This window comes from Balearica regulorum, chromosome 2, assembly GCF_011004875.1.
Source record: "Balearica regulorum gibbericeps isolate bBalReg1 chromosome 2, bBalReg1.pri, whole genome shotgun sequence".
Classification (NCBI taxonomy): Eukaryota; Metazoa; Chordata; class Aves; order Gruiformes; family Gruidae; genus Balearica; species Balearica regulorum.
Window position 1 is genome coordinate 84910286 of NC_046185.1, and position 21917 is coordinate 84932202.

General features: G+C 36.9%; 1 protein-coding gene across 3 annotated transcripts in view; it reads right to left on the reverse strand.

The window, feature by feature from the left end:
• CDH18 (cadherin 18) overlaps nucleotides 1-21917 on the reverse strand; it is a 281427-nt gene that overhangs the window by 249999 nt on the left and 9511 nt on the right. For all 3 annotated transcript variants that reach the window (XM_075744847.1, XM_075744848.1, XM_075744846.1), the window contains exon 2: nucleotides 12124-12212. The gene's annotated coding sequence lies outside the window, so the exon portion shown is untranslated. The remainder of the gene's footprint in view (nucleotides 1-12123; nucleotides 12213-21917) is intronic.

The following is a 21917-nucleotide window of genomic DNA, read 5'->3' on the forward strand; positions in this document are numbered from 1 at the left end:
CAGTGGAGGAGGGCAGGATAACAGATACACATACATACACAGACAGTATGTATTATTAGATTGAGTTCCTTTTCCTTTACATGCTGCAGCAGTGTACTAATGTAAAGGATATTTAAATATACATCCAGATTGTCTTTACTCTGTCTAGAATTTAAGATTTAGCTAATTGAGATGGAATTCAGAATATGGCATACATGATGTATGAATGTTGAACATGTATCTCAACTTCAGAACATTAAATCTAAAACATGAGAAAACAGTCCTCCTGGTTACAACCTGTAAAGGAAGCATCTACACATGAGATGTTTTTTTTTTTCTCTTTTGGAACTTACTGAAAGAAAATATATGCAATCCCTTCATTATTTAAACACAAACACAAAGTTAGATTTCTGAAGACGTATATGAAGTCAGTCCATACTCAGAATTTCCACTGTGTAGAATATGTCAAGAATTTTGTATCTGTTTATTCTAAATGGCAATGTGTCCAAATTCAACCTGAAGATGCACCAGGTCTTTCTAAAAAGAGACTAGAAACATGCATACAATGACACTAGGAAGATGCAAGAGATACAATCTGTATTTTAGTTAAAATTACTTTTTGTTGGCATATGAAGATAATTCTTAACAGACACGCAAAAGTTTCAAGAAATAAACCCACTGCTAACACACAAGTTTTAACTCAGGTGTTTTGTCTCCTCCTCACGGAAGAAGCTAAAAATAAAAGGAATCCAACTGTATTAACTTAGCTCAGCTCAGGTATCAACCAAACATTGATACAAGATTTTTACAGAAGAAATTACTGCAAATGAGATATCCATAATCACACTGGCTGAATCAGAATTAATATCTTGTCTTTTGGATTCATTCCCTTTACTGATAAAACCACCTCCCATGTACAGCTAAATACTATCTGATCATTATATGAGCAAAGTGGTCAGACTATCACTAAACACAGCAATACTCAATGAGCACCAAGGATGACTAGTACCTAAAACAGTCTGTTACCTATCCTGTAAAAGACCTGGTCGTGATCTTTATTATACACAAGCAGCTTCTAATAAGCGACATTTAGAACTGGGATATCTAGGAAATACATATTCAAGTCCTTGCCAAGAGACAGGTTCCACTAGTAGAAGAAACACTATCTGAAATTGTATTTCAATACTGCAAAATAGTCGAACAATTGATATTATTATCTGCTTCACTTTGTTCATTAGTCAGCAGAGATCCCATAAATTTTATACAGCTATGTGTATACACTATTACAAGTTATAATTATCCACGAGATACTAGAAGTTTCTCCATTCCAGGCAATTTAATTGGTTGAATAATGTTGTCTCCTTTCATAGTGAGGACTCACAGAAAATTCATCATAATACTCTAAGACAAACTCTACTGTTCTTTAATTGCCAGGAAAAATGTAAGATCATAGTGCAAAAGGATTATAATTTTCCTGTTTCTTGGGAGTAACATACAGAAACATATTGTATGTACATGGCACTCTATTACTGACAGCAGCTTTTTATACTAAGAGAGCAAACATAATAATATAAATGTAACCATTTAAAAATTATGAAGGAATACAGTATCGTAAGTATGTAAGATGCTTCTCAATTCAAATGCACATAAAGATGTACAATTGAGTGATTTGGTATGCCTAACCTAAACTAGTATTTGGAGAGTAAGAAAAAGAGGAAGAAGAGCAATCAGTACTATATGGTTCACATAGTCATAGTCCAACAGTTCAGCTGCATAACCACAATACAGCCTTTTCACAAACTGCTTCAGTCTAATAACATTTTTATGAGCTATGGAAAAAGGAAAGCAGTGTTATAAAATAAAATGTTTTTAAAAGCTGTCAGGATATGCCTAGCCTTTAAAATTTTTCAACATAAATATATGTTGGATCCCCAGATTCTGTAGGAGTTTAGGTAGCTCTATTTGTCAGGAATATTGGTGTTAATTAGTATTTGGAAAGGAGATTAAACCTTTCCCTTTCAAATGTGATTTCAACCATATTTTCTATCTGCTCTTAGCGAGACAACGTTCTTGGGAATAAACTCTGTACAGGGTCATATCTAAAAAACTTGCAGAAATAGCAGCTACTGCAGAGTTCATTTAATAAATAGGGTACCTCTCACACTGTAAATGATTTCAAGTTTACTTTTTCATTTTCCACCTCTGAAAACTGACATCATTTGCAAACCTCATCTGCCAGAGAGCCTGTCTGCATCTCTTTTCATACAACAGTATTTGTCATGATCATAAGCTTTTCAGCTGAAAAAAACCCTTCAGTCTTTGTGACAAATAATAGGATATTTCATGTGAAAAATGTTTTGCAAATCACTTCCTTCCTAGATCTGATGACTCACAGGACACAACACAAAACCCTTTCCCCAAGCATAGTAGAGAGAGCAAATGGAGAAAAGCAACATTGTAAAGGTGTAAAAAAAGTGTTTTCATTAAGATATACTCCGCTATCTGCTCCTCAGTAGTAGTGCAGTACTACACAGCAGTATAACCTCCGCATATCGTCCAATACAAACTCAGTTTCTTTTCTAACTCACCAGTCTCTTTTCCCAAGTAACAAGTGATAGGATGAGAGGAAACAGCATCAAGTTGCACCAGGGAGGTTTAGATTGGATATTAGGAAAAATTTCTTCACTGAAAGGGTTGTCAATCATTGGAACAGGCTGCCCAGGGAAGTGGTTGAGTCACCATCCCTGGAGGTATTTGAAAGATGTGTAGATGTGGCGCTTAGGGACATGGTTTAGTGGTGGAGGTGGTAATGTTAGGTTTATGGTTGGACTTGATGATCTTAAAGGTCTTTTACAACCTAAATAATTCTATGATTCTATGACTTTGCAAGCCTGTCCCTCAAATGTTATAATGTACCATCCCTGACCAGAGGAAACAAAATGAGGAAAAATTTTCTATTAACTAAAGAGAAAAATACAAATAACTTTGCACCATCATCTCAGCTAGTTCTCCCTTCCAAGTACTAGAAACATCTGTAAGATCTGTCTGAAGTGGTCATCCCTTTCAGAGGACACTTCTCTCACACTCCTAACCCTTGCTAGATCAGAGAAAGGTAGCCTCTTCCTTTCTTTTCACTTAAAATTTCCCTCCTTGCTACTCTTTCTCTTCCACTGAGCAGCACTATGTTCAGCTTTCATCCTAGTATCTGTCTAGGTCCAACATCCATCATCTATTTGCTGAATTTCCAAATAAATCTCTCTGAAATTTCTCTCATGTCATACTTCACGCTCACAATTTTTTCATAAACATTGCTTCATTGTCCAGTTTAAATCTCTCCTTTGCTACCATGCTAAAAATGGAAACCTTGTGCATCATGCTGACAAACATGTTTCATTTTCTGTTACACCTGATTCCATCAGCAACCATTTGTTGTCCACACCAGCTTTGCTGGTGATTGGGTGTCATTCATAAATTTTCTTTCAAACCCAGAAGAATTAGAATTCTGACTCTTTTGAGCCGTGTGCTGGAGTTATGACAGTAATACCAAAAACAAGTGAAACCACCCATAAGAGTAAAGCAATGAAAGTTTAAGTTTTAGATTGCATTTTATCTCCATTGCAAAAGAAAAGCTAATGAATGATGCAATGTAGCACACAGAAATTAAAGTATCAAGAAGCCACTACATGGCTTTCCATAAGTCATTTTACAAAGAATATGTTGCAAGTTTTCAGAGATCTTATTAGCAGTAATGTGGCTGTTTATGAATAGTGACACCATAAGCCATTCATTAGGTTCAATATTAAGAGAGTGTGAGCTCAAATTAGCTATAAACTTACTCAGACCGCAAAATTCTGCTAGCAATTTTGTATTAATTCATTCTAAGCACTGTCTTTCACAGCTTTATAAAGAAATGATCTTTTCTCTTAACTCCACTAAAGCATACTTATTGAGTGATGGGCTCCACAGCAGGAAAAACTTAACTGATTGGGTGAGTTCACATTCCTAAATATTGATTTCTCTTGACTTTGAAAACATGGTGACATCTGTCTGTAGACATTTCCAGCTTTATAATGTTTAAAGTAGCTCTACTGGAAAAGGAAAGAGAAAACCCTGCAATGGCACATCCCTGTCACTGCTTTGTTACTGTCTTGCCAGCAATGTTGAGAGAGGTGATCCCTCCTCTCTGCTCATCACTGGTGAGGCCACACCAGGAGTACTGGGTCCAGTTCTGGGCTCCCCAGTACAAGAGAGACATGGACATACGCGAGAGAGTTCAGTGAAGAGCCAGGAAGATGATTAGGGGACTGGATCATCTCTCTTACAAGGCAAGGCTGAGAGAGCTGGGACTGTTCAGCCTGGAGAAGAGAAGGTTTAGGTGGGATCTTAACAGTGTGTATAAATACCTGAAGGGAGAGAATGAATAAGAGGGAACTCTTCTCAGTGGTGCCTAGAGACAGGACAAGAGGCAACAGGCACAAACTGAAACACAGGAAATTCAAAATGAACACAGGAAAATACCTCTTTACTGTGGGTAGTCAGGTTGCTCAGTGAGGTTGTGAAGTCTTCATCTGTGGAAATGAAACACCCAACTGGACATCGTCCTGGGCAACCTGCTGTAGCTGACCATGCTTGAGCAGGTGGGACAGACTAGGTGATTTCAAGAGGTCCTTTCCAACCCACATGATTCTGTGACTCTAATTTTTGAATGGTCTTCTACCAAATATACATAAAGGTATTTCTAGGCATACACACTCAGCAAATGCTGTAACATTAGACTATAAAGAACTATGGGACAGCAATTCCAACAATGATTTTTTTATTTTTAATTCTATCAGTACAATACCCAGCCCCATGTATTATCCTAACAATGGCCTGTAGGTGGTATCATAATGCAAATAATATATGAAAGATAATATTAATGGCTATAAAGCAAAACATTTTAAAAAAAAGTTCATTTTTTGGTCAGTTTACCATCTGCCTGTGAGGGTACAGATGCAAGAGTGTATGAATGCAAGTTTTTATGCTGTATCTAAGATTTCTTATTTCTGTACCACACCTCTACAGGCCTTTAAGAAGTAATGAGCCAATGTTTAGGAATATGCAATTAAAGAGAAGAAAAAATCTTAACATTTCTTCAGTGTTATCAAAATCCAGGTGAGATTTCTCTGAGCTTTGTTGGCACATGTCAGAAGTCTTTCAAGCCTCATAGATAAGGTTTTAGAAGTGTACTTCTGCACAATACTTAACTGTACCACAGATAAAGAAAACATGAACAACAACAACTCACAGTGAGCTCTAAGTAATTAATTAGCTTATGCCTTTGGTATAATTAGACTGTTAGACATTATGGAGCAGTTGCATTGAGACTGATGAATACTATCCCAGCCTACCAGGAAAGGAATAATCATTCTGATCAGCCTGACTCTTCAGAGGAAAAGTGTTCCTGAGGAAAACTAAAGCCTACAGCCTCAAGGAACCTGTACATTTGAGACTTTGACTTAGAAATTCTCCCTGAATATTATCCCGGCTCCTAGATCTCAGGCTCACACTTGCAGCTCTTCTCCTACTTCTCTAGAGGAAGACTTAGATTGCATTTGTATCATCAGGTGAATATCAAATCTGATTTATAGTTTGGGCAGTAAGGGTAAGTGATACAACAAAAGAAGATAATACGTCAAATAAAGTGGGTGACCAGTGAAGATGCTGAGAATTGTGGCTGGATATGTTCCGAGATTTTTTATGACTAAAGAAACATTCTTTTTAGCATAAACATGTCTCTGTAAATCAACATTTCCATGTATGAAATTCCATGCAGTTGTTGATATAATCTAACACTCTCTGTTATCACTGTACCAAGCAAAAACAGCCAAGAGGTTCAGAAGTTGATTCAAGATTCCATGCAAATTTTGTACTGTTGAACTGGATAAATCCACACATCCCAGACATTTCTGATCACGAACATACTCATTTTCAATTACAGTTTTACTAGACAGGAGGGACAAGAAAATTCCACACCATTGCCATGACTAACATTTTTAAGCATGTGAAACTGTAATAAAAGCTTTACGTTGCTGCAGTTTTATTATAAAGCCACTTCAAAGCTGACCAGTTTTTCCTCTTGGGGGGAAAAATTAATCAAGTAAAAAAGACAACTTGCTTAAGTTACCACTTATAGGCATACTTGCACAAATTGACACTTGCTGAATTATCAGAGTAGTGCAAGTTATGTGCTTATTTTCTGTCCTTTTATGTGTACAGAAACACTACATCTCAGACATCATTTTGTGGTAAAAACAGATGATATGGGATGTCAACACCTTTCCATATGGTATTTGCCAAAAAAAGACATGCTTTATATATGGAAAATATATCACATATACACAGACTAGATTGTTCTTCAGCACCAACAATCAATGGTGTTGAGAAAAATCTATGCATTTTACAGGTCTGCCATCCTAATCAGTAAAAGATCTTGTTGACAACATGTAAGATAATTAGGCAATGAGGAGAATACAAATTGTATCAAAACAGAAACGATTTAAGTCATACTAAAATGAGCTTCAGAAGTCAAAACATATAAACAAACCTACAGTGGTTAACAGACATCACTCTGAATGTTGGATACATGACTGCATCACTTTGCACAAATTGGCCTCAAAGCACAAAATTCAAATCTTAGTTTGTGCATTAAAATATACTTTTTTACTGTAAGATGAACTAAAAATGTAAAAACATCTAGTAGTCCAAGTACACATGAAATCTAAAACCAAAAATATATTATTTGCAACTTTTAAAAAGGACAGGTTTTAGATATACGAACACATCATTGCACTTTTGAAAAGATGTAGTCAATTGTGAATCCAGTATGTGTTTTACGGGTTAGGTGACTACGTACTAGCAAACCATGTAAGTGGTTAAAAGGCAACAGATTGAATTTAGGTAGACATCCTTTCCAAACATCAACTAGTAAATCATCTCCCGATATAAAATGCTTCTCACTCTTCAAAAATGAGGGCAAGGTGCAATTTGAAATGTCTTTCTCTGGATGTACAGTATGTAATCCAAAAGAATTGTGTTTATGACTTACATTCAAGCAGAGTGGTAGGAAACATCATAAACCATGGCAATTCACAGTAGTATGTATCAAACATCTGAATAACTTCATTATATAAATGTTGTCTGTTTTTCTTTCCATATTCTTTTCATTTATGTGATGGAGTAAATCCATACAATGAACAAACACTGTATAGGATTACAGAAGTGTTAACATATGCTGCTGAATTGCATCACAGCAGCGTGACACCAACAGCTGAGAGTGCTGAGCTAGGTGCCTGCTGCCCATCACTCAGGCTCATCTGAAATAGTCATCTTTATACCCGTCAGTTGTTTCCTTCCTTTCATAAATGGAAATAATCAATAAGAATGTCCAACATCATTCATAAGTCACCCTTATTAAACGATAAGCTAAGATCTATCGACTACATAACTATGAAATAAAACACAGCTCCGACTTGCAAATCAAGACATTACATTCTACAATATTAAGTGAAATCCTTTATTTAGATATATGCAACCCATTTAGAATGAAAATGACCCTTATTTACTATCCTAATGAGAAATTTTGTAAATCTTAAAACCAGTGGTAGGTGCTAATTACTTGAAAATATTACTTGAAGACCTTTGAAATAAATAATCACACAGCTGGGCTAAATCTCCCAGTTCTAGATTCTCCCTACAAAATTTCTAACTGTGCATTGGTCTGACTAAACAGCAAAATAAAGGAGGAGTTTTGCAACTGAAGAATTATCCTTGTAATAGTTAAATATGTAATCAGATCATTTATCATTAATATAAAAAATTAATTCCTTTCAATTCTTTTTGAAACCATCAACAGGTGTTTTTGGTTTTGTTGTCGTCGTTGGTTTGGGTTTTTTTAAAATTTGCTTTTGTTTTTAAACACAACAAGTGTTTCACAGAGTTACCAGGAAGTAAGTTGTACATTGGTCTTTCCCCTTTCCAAGGAAAAGGACCTGCTTTGCATAGCAAGTCCTAAGGCCTGCTCTACAATTTTAACTAAAATACTACAATGTCATGCCAAAAGTTTATTCCCCGCAACATAGCTTATTTTTGCAGTTACGATTAAAACAAAATAAACCAAAAATAGATATATACTGCAGCCAAATCCTGAGATAATTATGGAGTTTAAAGTGCAACCAGAACAATTCTTCCATGCATTACATCATTTTTGTGCAGTGGTGAGAGTGTACACTGAGGTGCCTTTTCCTCCTTTTCTTTCTTTGATTACTTAGTTGCTGATACTGATACAGTATAATACATACTAGATTAAAGACCTAAACAGTAAATATTTTCTAAGATATTAGTTACTTTCAGATTTTGAGACATACTTCTCTTTTTTGCTCCTCACACAGTATCAGATTCCAGGAATTTGGGGAGTTTTAATTTCCTTCAGTGCTAACCTAAATCAAGACATTTGTCCTCATTTTTCTTTCAGTACGACCTAAGTCATAGTATAATGAGTTACATTTCTCCTTCTTGCTAACTTTTACTAAAAAAAATGATGACTGAGGAACTTGACATTTGTTCAAGCAGTCAAAGTTTCTACAGAAATGTAAAAACCTCTTTCTATGTCCCGAATATTTCGCATGTTTATGGAATATAAATATGGGCATGTTTTGCCCATAGATAAGCATCCTCTTAATGATCACTGGAAGACTTATTTTCCCCTGCTAATGTTTTCATACAAACTCTGGAACCAGTTTCCATGAAGTCTTTTACCTTTGAAAACTCTAAAGAGCATGCTAGAAATCCCTGCTTGTGGTAACCTGCAATCCTGAGGCAGGGCAAATACTCAGCAAATCCAGCTTCCTCTTTGCTTTTGCCTTTTTAAATAAAAACAAAACCCAGGGGAAAACCAAACCAAACCAAACCAAACAAAAATACCCAACAAAACCACCACAAAACAGTAATGTTGAAAGTAATTATAAACAATGCACTTGTAAAAGAAAAAAATGCTCAACTTGTTTATGATGAGGCTAAATCTGAACTACAGCCACCTGACTTGCTTTAGGCTTTTGCTGTATCGTTGGTTGCATTTCTCAGATGAAGCCCTGTCATTGTGGAGCACAGCTAGGTTTTCGCAGCCAAACTGTATTTTGGAGTTAGGCCCAATAGACCTAATTTCTTTCCTTTTCACTTATGCACTCTTGAAAATAACTTTCAACCTATCCAGAAGATGTTTTTGACATCTTGACATTTTTCACTCTTTGGCATTACTTTAAGCATTGTTTCACCTCTTCAGATGTTACTTTGTTAGATAAGGTTAGCTTACAATAGTAATCAGCCACTTCAGGATCTGTGATAATAGGAAAGGAAAAAAAAAACCCAAACCTTTCTTCTAAAGATAAAACAACAAAAAATCTCCCTGGGAAGAAAAAAAAAAATCAAAGACTTAAAAAAATATTTTTCCACAAGTTTTAGTTGTTAAACCGCCTAGAGCCCAAGAACCATCCATCTGAGAAGAAAATACGACCTTCCACCCCATGTGACTTTTATCTTGGTCATGCTTTGTGAGTAGTTTCATAGATCTAACAACTGACCCTTCCCATACCATGTCAAATATGTCATACACATTGTAAGGAAAGAAGCTACAACATTGAGCCTTAGATGCTTTTTCAGCTTTTTTCACCTACTCACCAGCAGGTTGCCCAATTCCGATTCTCTGCAGGTTTATCTGGATGCCCAGCATTACAGACCATGTTGTCCCACCACCAGAACAGAATTAGTCACACTGTATGAAGCTAAATTTCTGTGAAAGTAGAGATCATTGCCTAGATTTTCCTCCCTCTACAATTTTCAATAAGGCTGTAACACCAGACAAGCACACTCAGTGACCACTTTGAGATTTTCCTTATAAACATTCTCTGTTAGGAAACATAACTTGATCTGTATATTAAACTTTCTGTGATTACAGCAACTGTAAAATATTTATGTTGTGAAGAACTGTAAGCTAAGAGAAAAATAAGTAGTGTTGTAGCTAGCTAAGGCACAAAAATGGTCTGACCCAGGAAATAAATCTCTTGTGATTTTATCAGCTCCACCCAGTTACTGACAAAATCTACTGACAAAATAAATGAAAATGGAACAGTCCCTCAAAAGTCCACTATGTAGCCCTTTCTTTCTTTAATAACTAAACTAGTACATGGAGCTACGAAACCACCTCTATTTCATTGTTTAATGAGTCAGCTCTAGGCCCACTAGAACATGGGAACTATACATATGAACTTAGTGCTCCTCTACAGATCTACAGAAAATGACTAAATAAATGGAGAATGGCTCTTAAAAGGGGTATTGTTGTTGTTGTTGTTATTATTATTATTATTATTATATGGTGAGATATAGAAAGTGCAGCGCCTGTGTCTTCCCACATGCATATTTTTGTGGATGTTTACCAGAAAGTAAGCCTTCATATGAACACAGATAACCACACAGACGTATACAAACATACATCCACCTAGATTAATGCTCTTTTTTATGTACCCAAGTAAGACTGCATTTCTGAGAGTTATGCCAAACAACATTTAACCATATTGCCACTATGACAGTATTGGAAACAACCATGATCAATGCCTCAAAACTTCCAGGATAACATTTGGCTAGAAGGTTTTTGAGGAGAGAAAAAAAGAATCTTCAGACTCAACGGACATTACATCAACTACATTACCTGCAGGCCCAGTCATGACCTTTGACGGCAATGATGCAGACCTTCAGGTACTAGGAAATACTTGAAAGAATTCAAAATACTGCCAAAGAAAGATTTCTGCACATGTTCATAACCTATTTCTGAGTTACACTCTATCCAATAGTTTTGACTTCACTGATGCTGCATCAGGCACTAATCAGCAAGAATTCTGGATCATTATCTTCAAAGTCACTTTTAGTGAGCCCTGTTCAAGTCAAAATTGTGCATTTAAAATAAAAACTAATCTCATACTGAGGCATCACTGTGCACTTGCTCACAGGGTAAAAATACGTTGTTATGAGGAGGAAAACTTGCATTTGGGACCAATCACAGCAAGACAAGAAGCAAAAAAGAAAGTCTAGAAAAATTATTTTTATCATCAAATCTATGACATATTTTGCTAGTTTTCCACCCATCTTTTCACACTTCTAAAACTACACAGTTGTTACTAGATATCTTTTTGGCTGACAGCAAGTTAAGTGAAAAAGTTACCATCCACGACCTGCCCCAGTTGCTCATTAACATCTTTCTTCTCCGTATGTTGCTGCCGCCTCAGATCCGCCAGCTTAACTGCATGCATAGCCAGTCCTGGTGCCAGCCAAAACGTTTAGCATCAGATTAAACTCTGTTTTTAAATGCAGGTTATTTGACAGAGACAAGTTAAGGAGAGGCAATTCTACTGTTAAGGATGTAATTCTACTGACAGACAGGGGGATATAATAATGTCTGGAAGGATGTGGTGAAGAGCAGCTGAGGTAGGCTTGGAGCTGTAATCTTTCCACCGAGCTCAGTGGCAACCAAGATAGCATTTCAGACCACAGCCTTAAAGTTTTAAAAAGAGCAAAACTCCTCAGTTTTCTAGGTTATCTTACATTTATGGAATAGCCAAAAACAATAAAAAAATGAAACCAAGAGGATTCTCACAGGGCAGGTGGGGGCATTTACTAAAACCATATCCTTACACGATAAGACTTATTCCAGGACTGGCCACATTCCTACAAGGAAACAGCTGACGTGAAGCACTTAGTGAACACAGCAGCATTTAAAATTTACTATGCAACTGAGAGAAAGTGTTGTGAGTAGGGTACCTTAAGGAAACAGTCCAGATACTTTTACTTTGGGGATTCCTGATTCTTTCCCTTACTCAGTGATCTTACAGCCACAACAGCTGGCTCCAGCTCTTATGAGTTGGACGCATATAAAGCCTGTCTCTAAGAGCACGTCTGTCACCAAGTCGCACAGAACCAGTGGTAAAAACCAGGCAGTGTTTCAGCCCCCTTGGATACGTCTCTAACCAAGACTGATCATTAAATGTAAGTAAATGTTTCCTGCTACACAAGATAAAAATTGCTCTGTTGCAACAAGTAAGAAAACAGTGATTTCACCTTCTTCTTGGGCCAGTGCTGTAGCCAGAAGGCTGTGCTTCTCTCTGCTTACTTCAAATAAATTTCATTCTTTGTTCATTCCACAACACCTAGAAATGAAAAAGAGGATCTTATTGAAATAGCATGGGAATTATTCATTTAATTTAGTCCCTTTTCAGTAACTGGATTAAGAGCTGTTTGTAGGCCTGGTTCTGGACAGGAGATCATAAATTTCAGAAGGGAATATCAAAGGCACTTGTAAAGCAATGTTACTGTGATGCTAACTCTGCATCTTTAACTCCTCAAATTATAAAAAAGACAGGCAGTCACTAATAAACACCAGAGATATGCCATGTTTTCTTTCTCCACGGTCAGCAATCTGTAATAAATTCAAATAGATGACACACTGCTTCCATGGAAAACAAAGAAAAGGTAAGAGTGAAGTAGTTACTTTCATAATTTCTGTCTGGACAGAAAACACTTTAATTTGATTTTTATGCTGGAACACAAAAAAAAAATCTAAATTACCCTTTCTCATTTGAAAAAAGGAGAAAAAAATTAGGGGTTTCTAGGAGACACTGCAACAGCAAAAATGATACAGTATTCTTGCTGCTTCTAAGAAATAGAAACATTTGATTATTTTGAAGTAGCTGGCCAGAGCTGGCAGTTGAACTCAATTACGATTCCATCAGGTGCCAGCTGATACAATCAATAGTGTTTGAGAGAAGATGAAATACAGTAGTCCATGCAAACCATAACAGAAAGTAATCTTGCTAAGCTGGTACAGAGCTGTTCCTTGCGTAAGAATAGGTCCCACATTCCAGATAAAGAACATTTGAAACATCAAAACTAAAGGATGAAATCAACTTAGCAAAACAATTTAAAAATACTTTTGTTTTAAAAACACACTCCCACAGAACTTAAAGCAGACAAACATATAACATGGTATTATTCTTCCGAAAATGAACACAAATAATGAAAAAGATGGTATCTTGGTTAATGCAATGTCTGCATTGTTTTCCTGTGTCCATCTGCAAGAGACCTATTTTCTCCATGCTATTTAGCATATGCTAGGGGGGAATAATAAGAAGGTTGCTTGATATTTCTCCAAAGGTTGCACAATGCACTACACACGTAGCATTTACTTAGGATTATCAAATGCAGCTGCATTGGAAATTAGGAAAATATTAAACACACACAGAAGTGAAGCAGTAGATTCAGACCTTCGGGGCGTTTGGTGCTTCCTTTTGCTTATTGCCAGCTAGGTCCCAACCCACTGAGAAAAGCACTACAGATTAGTATTTTCTGCCAGGCCACACCGTAAATTAATGTTCTTAATTGTAGTGGCATGCCACTCGAGGGGGAAAAAATAATTCTAAACTCATAGAAATCAGAAGAAGGACTTTAAATTCTGCCCTACTAAATAAGAGGGCTATCTTAGAAATTAAGGTAATGTTTTCAGTACACAAAGAAGCTGTTTCTCATCATTATTTTCTAGAATGCTCTGTTCTCCATCTGAGTCATTTTGCTTCCTGGGGCTTCAACTTCTTTCCTTCAGATATGACTCCAGTGCTGAACAAATCTTTGGTCCTCCTGTTAATCAGACTCTATTTTGTGTATCTCAGCCCAAGATGTCATAAACATTTTGTTTCACCTTCACAGGTTCATCTTCTCCTTTGGCCTTATAGACATCAAACACTATAAATCAATTCTGCTCTTGCCATTATGACAAGCAAGCTCTACTTATCCTTCTTGTGGCTCCAAGTTTTGAATTTTTCTGTTCACTAACGCTCTTACCTCTCCACAAATACTCTTAACTCTCTACAAAAATATACATTTCTGGAAGAAGGGGACTTGGCTTCATAATCAGTGCAGGTAAAAAAGTGTCCTCCAGAAGTGAGTCTAATTCTCTAATCTGGTTACTCCAATGACTGAAGTTTGGAGTGGACATTCACATCCAAAGTAACTAGAAGTGAGCACAACCTGTGTCATATTGTCATACCATGCACTTTTTGTTTTGTGATATGACAAACGATTGAATGGTCTAAAACTATCACATTGCAATCTTATTGTCCAATTTACTTATATTTCTTTCAATATTGTTCTTGTTTTAATTATCTTTATAACTCATTATTTCTATTTTTGAATAAAATCCATGCTTTTTATTATGAACAGAACTTCATATTGTAACTTACTGTCCCTATTACAGAAATATTCCTGCAAAAATAGCTTTACTGTACATATACAGCCTTCAAATAAGAAGAAGAATACTTAATAGATGCAATACGTTCCCATGTCAAGACTATTAAAGAAGTATATTGCTAAAGACTTAGAATTGGATTTGATCCCTGTGAAATCACCACATAACTCCACAGAATTCATCACGTTATTTTTAAAAAATAGCAAATGATAAAGTAAGCATTTACTGCAAACAGGACTGCAGATCAGAGAATAAAAGAAAAAATATAGGTTTAAAGGGACTTTTGCAGATCATCTAGTCCAGACTCCTCCTCAAGGCAGGGCTTACTTTCAAGTTAGGTTGGGTTGCTTTAGGACCTTGTCCAGACAAGTTCTAAAAACCTCCATGGATGGAGGTCCCTTTCTAAGCAATATGTTCCAGTGCTTAACCTCGCTCCTTGTGAAAAGCTGCCTCATTACATGCAATGGTAGTGTCCTTCGTTGCCACCTGTGACCACTGTCCCCTGCCCTGTTGCTGTGCACCTCCCAGGAGAACCTGGCTCTGGCTCCTTGACTGCTCCTGCCAAAACAGATCCTCCAGCACCTCAGTGGCATCCCACACAACACTTTGCATTTTCTTGACCTCCCTCTTGTTTTGGACCACTGCAAACTGGACATAGCTGTCCTGCTGCAATGGAAGAGGAAAATCCCCTGCCCTGACCCGCCAGCTGTGCCTGGCCATCGAGAAACCTTCCTTGCTGCAAGGGTGCCCGGCTACCTCACCTGTAATTCACTGCCCACCAGATCCCCATGTCCTTTTCCATGGGACCGTTGGCAGTCGAGCTGTAGCATTGTGCTGGGCAATGCCAAACCAGCTGCAAGGCTTCTGCTGAGCTGTCTGTGTGAACAGTATTTATACGGTGTTTTAAGACAAACAGTCCCATCCTAAAAAACTTAAGCCTAAAATAGGTGAGACAAGTAGATGAGATAGATAGGATGAAAAATAATTGTTCAAGAAAGGCAGGCCATTAAATAGAGGCCAGCTAAAAGGTTTGAGCAGGATTCAGAGGGAGCATAAAGACAAATGCAAATTCAGGAGCTTCTGTTCAAGGTGTGGGAGACAGATAATTGAGAGACTCAAACAGAGGAATGAGTGATAGGGATAAATAAAGCTGTAGTATTAGAGGGCTACCTGGCCGTAAGGCATAGGAATAGAAGAACAATTGAAAGCAAAATAAGATTATGTACAACCTTAGGCACGCAGCTCACCTCTTCATTCAGTTATTTATTTTTTCACTTCTGAGATTCCAATTAGGCAACATCAAAGACACCACAAGCCACTTTAGGTATAAAAAGGTCTTCAAAAGGAAAAGTAGTACTGCAGTCTGTTGGAGCTACCTGTCAAAGAAGAGTTCAATAATCCTCTACTGCACTTGAGCAATGAGGAGTGAGACGTATAACCTTCAAGTATAAGTAATGGAAAGAAATAGGTATGTGCCTGAAAGGAAATCTCAAATTCATCATGCTAAGCTTTCAAAGACAAACTTTAAACAAAATGGAGGTAGCTGAAAATACCTATTCATTTTGCTTGTGAGAAAAACGAATCTCTCATGCCTTTAGGCAGTAGAGAATTATGTGGTCTTTCGAACTGAAAAAGTGCAAACTGTAGAGGATCAGACTGAATAAATGTTAAGATGCCAGTCTCACAGGGCCTTCGGGAATCTACTCAATAACAATATTTTTGAAATGTCTCACACAGGAATGGTGTATTTGTTATAGTTATTTACACCTTGCAGAGTAAGCTAATAAAAATGAAAGGATATGTTTATGCATTGAGGAACAGAGACAAAGACAAAGGAAATATCTGCATGAGAACACACAACAGGTATAAACAGACCAGTCATTTTAAGGTAAGCTGAAAAGTAAAAAAACAAAACAAAACAAAAAATTTATAAGATTCAACTGGACCGTACTATAGAAAAGATTAATGTTTTCCACTCAGCATCTTTCAAGTGTTGAAAAATCAGTCTGTTAGTAGAGATCTTTCCCTCAATTTATGCAAAGATTTGAAATGCAGAATTCATTTAGTCCTCATAGCAAGAAGAAATCTCCTTATCATAAAAATGGCAGAGTCAAGCAATTAGGAACAGTTTCCTAAATCTGTAAAGATGATTCCAGCACTACTGTAACAACTGTTGCAGAAGGGACAAGGGTGGTATCCAATATCCAAAAATGAGATTGATACGTCTGAAGAAGGCTTCTTGAGGAAGTCCTGGTGTCAACCCTGCCGCAAAGACCTGCTTCCTGAATGCAAGTTTTCTGTGCATTTTATTCAGGCTACAATAATGATGGTAGCTGTGGAGAAGTCCCTTGGTCAGTATGATGGGAAGGTTAGTACCAACAGAAGCCATCTCCATTGAAAAAGTTCTTTCCATGGTGTTGAGCAGGAGTGCCAATAAAAAGCTGATACCCTTGGCTGAGGATCTCAACACATCTCAAGCTTGGGATCCAATTCAGTATGCAAATATATTTTGCCCTGGTGAGCCCAAGTTAAGCAGAAGATAGGTATAATTTTCAATCTCTGGCATATTGCTCATAATATCCTAAAAATAATTTATAAACACTGATTATTGGGTCTAAGCCTGTAATCCTCTTTAGAAGTAAAATACCTACTGCATAAATAACTTCTTGAGGAAAAAAAAAATCAACTTCATTATGTGGCAAACTGTAAAACAAACTATATCTTCCTGTGAAAAGAAAAAGATAAGGAGGCATAAAGGAGCTGACTCTAATTGACACCTTTACTACAATAATCTGGAACCGTACTTCAAGAGGAGCAAAAAACAGGTTTAGTCATGCCTTTCTGCTCTTGTATCATACCAAAAAAAAAAAAAAAAAAGGTTTCAATTTCTCTCTTAAATGACATACTTTTACTTCTTTACTGAATTTTTTATTTCGTCTCTTTTATGCTTTCCTTTTTTTTTCTTAATCAATTGCTAAAATTACTCAGCAGAATTGCACATCGGATATACAACACTTCCTTTCATTGGCATGAGATATATGGGAGACAGGCTCTTAAAAGGCCAGTCATGTGCAGTCCATAAGCTAACATTTCCTGCAGACAAAATATGTTCACAGTTATAGCAGGTATGGGGCCAAATTGGATTTAAACTATCGATTTAAATCCTTTCTGCAACTAATCAAAGTCCATCTCTGTTCTAAATGTAATGTTCTTTAACGTCAGGTATATTGAGGACTCCACCAAAATGTGGCAAAGAACCTGGACCTCTAATTTAGCTACAGCTAAACTAAAGACAGAAGTCAAAATATAGAGCGGGCAGTAATGAAAAAGTCATGAAAAAGTATAAAAACTCATGAAAAATTATAAAGACATGAGGAAAAAATGTGGGGACTTGGGAAGACAAAAACTCAGCAAGAACAACGATTGCCAGATCCTTGGCAGCAATGGAGGTTCACACTTCCCCACCTGAGTGGTAACTGGTGTGCAGGGACTCAGCAGGAACCCACATCCGAGTTAGTAGGTATGATAATGTTCTGCCTAGGAGCAGGTTAGCCTTACCTATCTACTGTTTGTATCAGCCAATAAATAATTGCTGTGTACTCATAAATTCAGTAAATTCCTGCTTGCAAGTCTCTGTGGATGGTAAAAGATGTTCAAATAAAAGTGACAGAGTAGAGGAAGGGTTACAGAAAGCAAAAGTGTAGTTTGATTAAAGAGCTATCTATCCGTTTGAATTTATTAATACTGCAGATTTTAGAATAAGAAAATGAAGGTGGCCTTCAGGTTTCACAAAGGATAAACAACTTTGCCATATCAGAAAATCAGTTCATATGTTTAAGTCTGAATGTTGATAAAACAGTATTTTTCAAACAGTCTACCTTGTTTTGAAGCTGCTTGTGTGGCAACATCAGGAGATGATAGAGAAGACCAAAGTGTTTCCCTTTAGGGCTAACACTGTATGTGGACACTACAGGAATGTCATTATCAAAAGATCTGGTGTCACAGCAAGAACACCAGCAATCTACAAAGATCGACTAGACAGACTGATGGGCTTCAGACCTTGTCTACAAATCAATTTGTATGGCATTCAGTTTCTAGTTCTCCTTTTCTTGAATACAGTGATGCCAGAATATCGATGATACTCAGAAGACAAAAGTCAATTCTATATTAAAGTTTCTCTATTTAGTTTACAGATGCCATAAACTTGCTTAACTGTTTATTAATATTTTTCAAAAAACATAAACCTACATCTAAAAGCTGTAGATGTTGAGGGGGTCACATACCAAATCACATTAATTCACGAGCTTTAATTTTAATGAATACGTTGAAGTCCTGAACAAAATATTTACAAGCTGTGCTTTAATACAACAGCCTTTTAATAAAACCACTCATCTTTCACCTGGTATGAAATATGAATGCTAAGTACAGAAGCATCCATGGTTTTGGATTTCTGCAAAGTTAAGAAAAGTAGTACCCTGTTTTTAAAAGCAAAATTACAGCTATATGTTGCACATAAATACATGCATGCAAGTCCCAAAACACGTAACACATCCATTTAAATGAGCCATGTGCACAGGGACATTCTTGAGTTTTGCTCTGTGGGGGAGTCACAATACTCATTAAAATATAATAAGCTCCACAATGAATAGAGCAAGTGCTCATTATAATGTAATGAGCAATAATTATCACACAATGGTCCTGTGGAGTAAACTCATTGCATTCCAAGAATGTTATACCTTTTTTTCTTAAAAGAAAAACCATAAATGGGAGCTCCTCCCGTCTCGGTTCAGAATTAGGAAACATATAGGCATGTTGACATGACATAGTATATTTGACCAAACACACTGCCATCAGGTAACAACAACAAGCCAAACTGACTTCAGTAGCACAGTGGGCATTAACAGCTTTAGGAAATCAGTCCTCACCTGACCTTATATAGTCTGAAACAGCTCAAGTTCATTAGCCTTAAAGTCACAACACAACGCTATATAGTCAACAAATCTCTTCCTGCTGGCTTTGCTTGAGAGGTATTTACAAACCTCCTGAACAGGTTTCTGTCTAGGAGACTACTTTTCAAATTTGTGTACAGAGGAATATCCCTCTGGTCATCTTTTCCATTCATCTGTCTCATGGCTAAAGAAACATTACCAAAATAAAGGTGGCCTATTTTTCTCTCCCCACATCCAGCCTGGTGCTCCTCCCATTTCCACTGCAAAAGATCTGGAACTTGCCAAACTTTCATATAAAATGGCGTACCTCTCTACTCTGGCAGAAAATTAACCCAAGGAAAAAAAACCCCACCCTAAACAAACAAACAAAAAAGAACAACCAAAAAACCCAAGCCCTACAAAAAAGCAGTAACTTACTGGCTAAGTCATCTTGCATAAATTCTCCATAAGTTCCTCTATGCTCTCAGGGGCTCTCTTCTCCAGTAACACACATCCATCTACTGACTCATCTTTAAGAGGTCAAGAGTTTTTCCAACATTATGTTTTTCACTTACAGTATAAAACATGGTTAGTATCATCATAATGCAGTTGTTTGAGCAGAATCTGAGCAACAGAAAGGCCTCCTCCAGGACAATATTCATGTAAAGGATCACTACCTCTAAACCTAAAGCGTTCCATGTACAGCATGCAAGCCACACGTGCCATAAGGCCAACGTGTTTATGTCCCAGCAGCGAGCCGGGGACTGATCTCTGGTACTCTGCCGGCAGTGGGGACCCGCTCCTTGTTCATAAACCCACACACAGCCTACATGCCCAGAACACACCTGGTGAACACCTGGGAAGAGGTTGCTGCTGCTTGAAGGCACTTCTGGCAGCAGGTCACATCATCTGCTCTAGGAACAGTAACCACCTTCCCACCATGCTGCTCCCTGGGGCAACCCTGGGGCAACCCTGGGGCACCCAACATGTTAATGCACTGTGAACCTTATGCCTGGGATAGCTGTCTGGAGAATATACAGTATAACAAACAAATCCAGTTTATTTAGGAAATACTAGACCTTGTATGAATCAATTGTACCATGAATACTTTGCAGTCTTTACCTAACACTGAAAGAAGCTCGACCGGCTAGAAATGTTGAGCACCACTTGAAAACATATGTATGCTTGCAGATTGTCTTACCACTTTCCAAAACCACTTAGAAGGGTTTCTAATACAAAGCTATGATGGATTTGAAAGCATTAGTTGTGCATTCATTGAAAATGAAAGAGTATAAGAACAAACATTACATTTTTTCAGCAGTTTTCTAAAAGAAGTCTTAGACAGTTCACAATTAAAAAAAAAAAAACCAGAAAAAAAACCAACTTAACATACAATGCTGAATGAACTGATTATTTTACACATTCTACCATGCAAATACAAAAATATTTAAGATCTCTCTTGGCTGAATAGGCAAGATAATAACTGAGCACAAATTCCCTAATATGAATGCAAGAATTCGTGCTGTAATGAATGGCAGATATATAACAAATTTTCTTCATCAGCAAATTGTGTGGAAATTGCATGTAATAAATGATGTGTAGCTTTTTTTTTTTATGACTCCAGTAAGAAAGCTTATTATTTATTAGAAAGAACAAAATGTAAAACATAAAAAAATAGTGATTGAGGATTGCAATCCAGACATAAATTAGTTTCCTTTTTATTTTTAAATATTGGCAGTTCCCATAGGCAGTTAATAGCCGCCATGCTACAGTGCTGCTCATATGCCCTAGTTTTATTTCACCTCTCCTGAAAGCCAAGATTTTACACTTAGAAGAGTCAGCAGTTCCCAGGTGCTAATACAATATATCAGAGTTAAAAATACCTTCTTACAGTCAAATGAAATCTTTTTCACTATTGAACAAACGAAAGGAGCTATGTCCCTTTCAGCAAATACTTTTTCCTTCAAATATGCACAAACACATGTATACGCACTCGAACACCCCCAGAATTAATAGCAACACTTTTCCTGTCCTGCCACTATTGCTAAATTATTAATTTTTTTTACAAATTATAGGAAGGTTCTCTACCGAAGGAGCACTTGTACGTTACAACTTGTACAGGATTCACTGGGACAGGGTCTCAAACCTGGTTCTGAATATCTCAAATGCTTGACCTAGTACTACAGAGATGGTTTCTATGTTGCTCATTTTTTAAAATTAATTATTCTATCAATTTGAGTACCATCAATAGCAGAACAGGACAGAAGTTTTGACTGAATCCTAGCCAGAAACCCAAGCCTGAGAAATTTCACCCCCTGCCCCAATTCCAAGTGTCAGCTTAAGCCTCATTCTAACGACTGCCCTATACAGAAATGGTGTTTACAGGGAAAAGACAGAACAAAAATATTTACTCTGGGCAAGACATAATTATTGATAACGAAAGGCACTTCATAGTCTCTTGGACCAAAAAATGTTCATTCACAGCTCTCCCACCACCCAGTAAGAGTAGGATGTGAATTAAACAGAATTCAAATCCAAATGTATCTTTGGTATAACTATATTGCTCATTCAGTTAAGTGGTCTAATCACAGAATATTATTCAAAATAAATCATTTAATATAATCATGGAAATGCATATTCCCATCTGTGAAAACAAGCAGAGTTGGCTCAAAGAATAGCTCATTGTA